Here is an 8911-nt window from a genome sequence, read left to right as displayed (position 1 = left end):
GAATGGGTGACGGGCACTGAGGTGGACACTTGACGGGATGAGCACTGGGTGTTTTTCTGTATGTTGGTAAATTGAACACCAATAAAAATTAATTAAAAAAAAATAAGAAACCTATCTGCTGGTCAATCAGAAAGAAGAGCCCTCATGTTGCTTAGGGAATGCCAGGAACAGCATTGGGTTTTTTGTCATCAAACTCTGAGGCAGAAGGAGCAGCCATCATGAGAAGGTACAAATATCTGATCTTTATGTGAATTCCTCCCCTTCCCTACCCAAGTTCCTAAGAATAAAGTAGCAAGAGAAATCCCAGAAGTGCTTTATCAGCAAAGGTAAAGCTCTGAACATTAAGGTTTGTGAATGGCAGAAATTTATAATTACTGGTAGGTGAGACCAGGACATCTATGGGTTACGAAGAGCCAAAGGGTTAATATTGTCTTTAATATAAAAGATATTCTTAATACTGAAGCAAAGAAAGGACTGCCTTTCCAATAGAAAAAAATATGTCAATGGAGAGCAACACATAATTTTCTAATGAATGAAGGAAACTAGGATATGTCACCCCAATACATGCCTCTTTGACATAAAAATTATTTTGAGCTGAAGGCAATTAAGAAACAGTAAATGCAGAAAAATTTCCCCCTTTTCTGCCTAAAGGCAGAATATAAATTCTTCTTTTATTAAAAAAAAAAAACTCTTATTAGCCCAGAAAGGGCACCAGAAGCAACCACAAACAAACTTTGATTAAACCAAACTCTATCTTCCAGTTATTTCTTCACCATTTACTTCCCCCAGTACAAAACCCTTTGCCTTGTTAATTCTTCACAGATGTATTGTTTATAAAAAAAAAAAAAAAAAAATCTTGTTCTGGTCACTTCTTTGGATCGTCATTTTTTAAAAGATTTTTATTTATTTATTCATGAGAGACACAGAGAGAGAAAGGCAGAGACACAGGTATAGGGAGAAGCAGGCTCCATGCAGGGAGCTCAATGTGGGACTCTATCCCAGGTCTCCAGGATCACACCTGGGGCGAAGGTGGCGCTAAATCGCTGAGCCACCTGGGCTGCCCAGGATCTTCATTTTTTTGTATGTGTGAAGGTTCCTAAGTACATGCAAAAAGTTCACTAAAATCCATATACTTTTCTCCTGTATATCTATCTCTGCCAGTTTCATTTCCATATCCAGCTAGCGACATGAAGAGGTGGAGGAAAACTTTTTCTTGCCCTACATGAAGCATTATCAACTGACCCAATATTTGAAACACGGGAAACACAACAGTGTGGGTAGAAGACAGAGGACCTAGACATTCTAGTAAAAATAAAACAACACAAGCTGTCCAAGAAGAGATTTGACCATAAATATCCAGCACTTAAAACTGCTCATGTTCTTTTACATAGTAATTTCACTTTTAGGACTCAATCTAAGGAAATCACTAGAGAGAGAAGAAATATTTACAAAGATACTTATCGCAGCACTTTTATAATAAGAACATTGAAAACCTAAATAGGAAATGGCTAAATAATTAAGTTAATATGTATTATGCAATCATCAAAACAATGTTTTAAGGTAATTTTAGTTATGTGAAAAATATTTAATATCTCATGTACAATAGGAACAAAAGGATGCAAAACTATATAGTATGATTAGCTACAGGCCATAAAATCACTGAATTGTATCTCAGATATCATCCAGGTCGCTGCAATCATGTTATAGATGAAAAAATTGAGGTTAAAAAGAAGAAGAAGAAGAAGAAGAAGAAGAAGAAGAAGAAGAAGAAGAAGAAGAAGAAGAAGAAGAAGAAAAGAATGGGAAAGGATAAAAGATTTTCCACCCAATGTCACAGTGATAGTTCAGAGAAGGCTGGGACCAGATTTCTAGGCCCTCCACTCCTAATTCATAGTTTGTGGAATTTGCTCACATGAAGTTCCTGTTGGCACATGGCTTTAGGGGTTTCAAATCTCCCACCTGCATCACCACATCTTTTATTGGCATTTCTGTTATCAGCAGTTATGGCTCAAACTGCCTTGATTCCCAAATCCACATCTGCCTGGAAAAAGTGAATCCTTTTTTTTTTTTTTTAACTACTTTGCATCATTTCTTCTCTGAAGTATTCCATTTTTCTTATCTGTGCCATAGGCTTTGGGAAAAATGCATTGCCGAGGGAAATGCCCCTAAGTCTTCTCAAATTCACAAGTTTGAAAATACCGCTATTACATATCATTTCCTCCATAAAATGCTATAAAGCGTAACTTAAAATTTTAAGTGACCCCCTTAGACAATTAATGATTCCATAAATTTAGTCCTAAAGTCTTTTATATAGCTATTAAAATAAATTCTGGTGGAAGCAATTGCTGAAGTAGTTTCACAGATTGCTTACTCTTGTTTCTCTGTAGAGTACATCATGGTTCTAAGTTGATTTCACCATTAGACTTCTTAATCTGTCTGAGAAACATAACCTTTGGAGCCTCTCCATTTTCATCTCAAACTTAGTTGTTGACTTCTTCAAGGTCATTTTTCAAAATACATGAATGTGTGGTTTTAGTTTAATTTTGTTTTTTAAACCCAATCACAACCAGTAGTGAATAGACACTGATAAGTAGAGAGCAGAGTTAAGTCAAGATTCAGATACAGGCAAGCCACTAAGTTTACTCCCTAAGAGACTTGCCATCTTAGCCCATTTTAGAACATTAAGTTCAAATTCATCAGTCCTATTAAGTTACTAATTACTACTACATGTTCCTAAATAATTAAAATTTAAAATGTTACCCTTGAATGCTAAGAATCTATTCTACTGTTTTATTTTTGATGGTTTTTGATTCCCAGTAATACACTTAATAGTCTATTTTATTATCCCAATGCCTAGCTTACCCCCCCTTTCAATTAGTGTAGGTAGATACTTTGCTGTTTGTAACCCCATCCCTAGCATGAAACAGTTGCTCTCACTTACCCATTTGGCTGTGTGACATGAGCTCGGCAAACAAAGCTGGCTTGGATTGTTAATGGGACAAGAAAGACTATAATCCATGTTCTTGGCACACCCCTAGGTCATAGGAAAGCAAACCTTCTATTTCCTGCATTATCCCAAAGTGAATGCTCTGCTCTTTGCCAAGCGATCAAAATACACCATGATCTATTAGGTCTTTTTCACCAATGAAAACAGAATGAGATGTATTGTATTTAACACCATGAATGGAAGGGGAAATTGCATTGTTAATGTATAGTGGAAGCATCAAATTCCAAAGTCCCTTGCGTGAAATACAGTATAGATGAACACTCTAATAGTTATGTTCTTCCTGTTTTCCCCATCAAATACCAGTTCACCTCAGAACTATTAGACAGGTATGTCAAAACACTGTCTGGCTTTGTCACAGAAAGACTATAGAAAGATTTAACTTGTGGTCCAATGAGCCAGAAACCCAGACTCCTAACTGGTGATATAGAGATGGGATCTCTCCACTGCTACTTATGTAATTTGGAATTAGTTACTTTGATTTGGGCTTACCCTTGAATATTTTTCTGGTTTAAATTTGCTTGGCTAAAGGAATATTTAAAGGCTTTTTTGAATGATTATCATAAAACTCAGACTGTTAACTCTTCCAGTCTAGTAAACAAACTTCAATTAGATTTACATGATAAACACTAGCGCACTTTACCACTATTCCTATGTGTATGTATAATTATGTTCTCACATTTTTATCTTCTAAATACACATCCATCTACTCTTCTCTGTTTCTACCAGCATTATTCATTATCACACTGCCATCTTCTCTGATGTGGACTTTGATTGTCGTTTTCTGTTCTGGTCTCCTACCAATCTCTTCATATTTTCTCATTGTTTGTTGTATGTGTGCCTTCTCTGAACAACTACCTGCTCCACTTAATTCATCTTTTAAAAAATGAACAGATTTTGCCAGATGCTATGGAGGAAGCAAAATATCTACAAATTTCAGCTGGCTGATTATTTTTTGATTTATCAAAATAGAATTAGTATACAAGAAATTAATCCTTACTGCTGACCCTACTCTAACAAAGGAACTTGAGTCTTAAAGAAATATGCATGTATGGAGTGGTTAATCTAATTTCACCTACAAACACCAAACACTGGATGGTAAATGATATATTATAGGTTAGATCTTCCTGATACACCTTGGAGCTATGAGGCTATTACCCTCTTCTGCCCACTTTCTCTGGAGTTGAGACCTTCCAGATGACCTGGGCCTACTACTCACACTCTACTTCCTGTCACCTAGGGGACATTGGGGTCTTCCAACACCATAACCTCCTAATGTGACAGTAAGGAGAGCTCTCCTCTTTGAAGGATGAAAAATGCTGCTAATTAGGTATTGTGACTGGCCTCATCCCATGGCTCTGCCTTCCTTTCTCTCCATTTCCAGCTCTGTTCTTTCCTTCTCAGTATGAAGATTTTCCCTTACATCACAGTGTGACTTCCAAATTAGAGTGGCGGAGGCAATGGGGATAATTATATAAGACCATTAAAGATCTTTCGTTAGCACTGTGCTTTTTATTTCGTTAGCATTGTGGTATTTCCCTGATGGCAAGTGACGTAGAGCATTTTCTCATGTCCTTGTAGCCAAGTGTAGGTCTTCTTTGGAGAAATGTCTGTTCATGTTTTCTGCCCATTTCATGACTAGATTGTTTGTTTCTTGGGTGTTGAGTTTAAGCTTTAATGATATGTGGAATATAAGAAATAGTGAAAGGGACTATAAGGGAAAGGAGAGACACTGAATGGGGGAAAATTAGAAAGGAAGTCAAACCATGAGAGACTCCTAATTCTGGGAAACAAAAGGTTGAAGAAGGGGAGGAAGGCGGAGGATGGGGTGACTGGGTAACAGGCACTATGGAGGGCACTTGATGGGATGAGCACTGGATGTTATATTATAATGTTGGCAAATTGAATTTAAATAATAATAATAATAATAATAATAATAAATTTGTTTGTTAAGCACCCCCCCTAAAAGATCCTTCCTTAGTGTCCAGTGCCTCTTTGTAATGAACCTTGTGGCCCTAGAAGAGGAAGGAGGTTTAACCTCTCTGCAGGGAAGAGGTTCAGATACTGCAGATTTCTCTGCCCAAGATATAGGTGACAGGTTGCAACAAGCCAGTCTGTAGAGCAGTGTTGCTTAACGGTGAGGTAGAGGAAGAAAAAATTTTCCTCCATACTTGTGGAGTCTCTGGCTGGGTCTGATAATTAAACTGGCAAAAACAGACAAACAAGAGAAAAGCATATACAATAAAAATTGAATTTTTACATGTACAAGGGAGCCTTCACAAGAGAATCAAGATCCAAAGAAGTGACTAGAGCAGAAATCTTTTATACCTTTTGGACAACAAAAAAATACATTTGTAGAGAATTGACAAGATTTAAGAATTTGGGCTAGGGGTAATAAGTACTAAAATAAATCATAAATTCCCTGTCTGGTGATAAGAATGTTTTCTTTCCTTCAGGTATGGGAAGATACCCCTACATGGGAATTTTATGAACTGTTTCAGGGAGGAAGAGCAAGGGGCAGGGGAAATCAGAGTGAACTTCTTGCTTTTGTCTTCTAAAAGATCCCTTAAGATCTTTAGTATTTTGAGGCAGCATGTCCTGAACCTCATTAGTGAGAACACTGATTCTGGAGTCTACTAGACTGCAGACTGGGCTTTGAATCAAAATCATCACTTCTTAACTCAGAGAAAATTAACAAATTGCTGAATTTCTCTGTACCTCAAATTTTTAATCTCTATAGTTGTGAAGATTTAGTGAGACAATCTACACAAGGTGTTTAACACGGAGCCCTATGCTCAGTAAATGACAGCTATTATTATTGAGTGTTCAAAGAGTTATCCCACTGAGGGCTTAATACTTTAATTTACAAACTGCTTTCCCCATAGAAATATTGACCCTCATACAATCTATGAAGGAGACAGGGTATTTTTATCTCCCAGGAGAGTAGTGAGATTTTTTGGTTTGTTTTTGGTTGCTTTTTTCCCCAGATTTGTTAAGTAAAATTGAGACTGAAAGCCATCCCTTGAGGGTCCAGGGCACTTGCCCCTGGCCAGAAAGGACCTCTTGAATCTCCAGGCATCTGCAGAGACCATGATTCCCCTGTGAATAATGTTTCTAAATAATGTGTGGTGGTGTGTTTTGGTTGTTTTTATTACATCTACTTGATTCAGCCAGGTACTATTACAGCTAAGAAGTCCAGCTATTATGTGCTGTCAGTTTGTTTAATGATTATTCTAGGTGCAGGTGATTTCTATTAGAGTGTAAGTGACAGATTGCGCATTAGGCAGAAATGTCTGTTTTTCAAACTAGGAAGTCCCAGCAAACAGTGAAGCAGAGCTGGCTCATCCCCACTCCACATCCAAAGGAAAGGTTAGTGATGTGATTATCAGGGTGTTGTTGGGCCAGGTGGCGTACTAGGCTCTGCACACCTCTACTACTCTCTGTTGCTTCACTCCAGAAGTGAGAAGCATATGCAACAGTAGACTGGAAACCAGTGTGTGACAGGGTTAGAAAGAAGAGTCTAGAAATCCAAAGAGCTCGCAGAAGCTTATTTTCCAGCTGCAAGGGATCAGGAATAACTCAGGATGCCAAAGAAGAAAATCCTGGACCTTCTTTTCTATGGCACCATTGCCTTTTTGGAGGAAACTAGTTGAATTTTTCCTACCTTTCTGTGCTTTGTTTTGCTTCATCGCATTAAGTGGGAAACATTTCTAAGATTCTCTTGCCAATTTCTTGATCCCTGCGATGAGCCTTGACTGTCTATGATTGAGATCACTCTTGTAAGGTGGTCTTTGCAACAAGAAAAGTCTGTGCTAAAGAAGATATTTTGAGCGGAGATGTAAAAAAAATGCATTATTTTCATTCTTTCATTAAGCCAAGAAACCCAAGGATGATGTTTCAGGACAAGGATTAACTTTTGAAAATACAAGTTACAGTTTTCTGACATATGAAAATCCAGAGAGGAAAGGAATCCTGAATAACCTTTCCCAGTCTAATGAGATTCATATGCATAGATCTGTACATCTCTTCTTCCAGCCTCATTGAGGTGAGCCAAAGTATTTGCAAACAAAGGGTGGTCAAATGTTCTCCTTGATCTTCTGGTCTTACAGGACTCCATCCTTCCCCTTCCTGTGAACAGGAACTGCAAAAGTATAATTTTGGAAGGGTTTATTTGGATGTATTCCTAACTATCCCTTAAAAAAACAAAGCAAACAGCTCCCCGCCCCGTCCCCAAACCTAGACAAACAAAAAACCCCATAGGGCAAAACTTAGTCAATGTTGCTCCCTAGTGGCAAGATTTCCAAACCGCAGCCTTTGGTGAATAACTACAAGGACTTGCAATACAAGGACCTGGCCCTTGGCACTACTGATTACAAATGAGTGTAAATGAGGAAAGGGATGCTCTTACTTGCTCAGTGATGGCCATTCCATGGAGTTTGACTTTCTCAACTAGCAAATAAATCCGTACAGCTAAATTGCTACACTCTCTCCTTTCACTATCTCTCCTGGTCAGGAAGGATTTGATCCTTATCTCTTTTATAGCACTTTTACTTTTCGCATTATCAGTTCAATGCTTGTTAGAAGTGAGATTAAAAGACATCTTTAAATATTCAGGAGGCCCAAAGATTTTTCCCAAACAAGCTTACCATTGGACTTTGATTACTACGCAACATCATAGGCTTATCTTTTTTTCTACAAGATGCTATGCGTTTGGACAGGTTGATGTAGCTCTGTTTTCACAAACTGAAGAATAAATTCCTCTGTCCCGGTCTTGGTTTCCTCGTTTTCAAAATAAATTAGTAGGACTTAGGGATAAACAGATTTAATACTCAGTAATTCTTGTGCCTCAGTGCTTATCTACATAGTATTTGCATATTATATTCCAAAAGACCCTTACTTCAAGGACATCTTGAAAAAAGAAAATAAATGTATTAATGCAACAGTTACTTTCACACACTGTATCAAGGGCACTGCTTACAGAGGCAGTTTTGGATAAATGCAATTAAAATCACAATACTGATGAAGAAAGTCAGAAATGCCAGTAAAGAGGGCAACTTTATCCTTTGGTGGGAGAAATAATACAGCTAGTGAATATGCAAAGCTGTATCTTAGAAGATGTTAGCCAGTTTTAGAGAACTTCATTTGCCTTGCATATGTATCTTATATCATTTGTTGAGATTTTCTTTAAAATGTGTAGATTAAAATAAATTTGTATTTTAGAAAATTATTTTGTATCTATAGGGTTTTAGTTTCTCTCCTGAGAATAATTGGAAAGCTGCTGGCCTATCCTCAAACCAAAGATGGAGCAGGACGCCAGTCCATTCTTTCGTCTCCTGCCAAAGCTTGCAAGGAGACTGTGAGGGTTTGGAGAGGAGAATCTGAAGAACAGCCAATTTAAAGGAAGTTGATTCAGAAGAGATGGCTTTCATCTCCTATGCTGTTGGTGACAACTCCTTTTTTCAATCTAATCTTCAGGTTGGATACAACTGCCCAGAGACTCAAACAAACACAGTTCATTGAAATTGTGACTGTGGTAACACAGTCACACAGCAACCAGCTGCTGGGGTAATCCTTGGTGATTTGCCTTAATCTTTTCAATGGTAGACCAATAAATCCAAACAGGAGCGGTAGAGAAGATGGGCAAAGGGATGATATAACAATAACTGCATTGAGACCCTGGCCAGAATGGCTGGTTGGAGTTGCCAACAGTAAGCCTCCTCTGTGTTGCTCTCACACCACTTTTGCTGGTTGGCATTAAGCATTCTGATGAAATCACCAGCTTGATGTTCAGTTGGCCTGATTGCTAGAGAGACTGATTGCATTATTCATTCTCATGAAAAGATTTTTTAGGACTCTTGACAATCCATAGAGATTATACTTAAAAAAAAAAAAGAAAAGAAAAAGAAA

The sequence above is a fragment of the Vulpes vulpes genome, chromosome 7 (genome assembly GCF_048418805.1).
Source record: "Vulpes vulpes isolate BD-2025 chromosome 7, VulVul3, whole genome shotgun sequence".
Lineage (NCBI taxonomy): Eukaryota > Metazoa > Chordata > Mammalia > Carnivora > Canidae > Vulpes > Vulpes vulpes.
Note: the sequence above shows the minus strand (reverse complement) of the source record.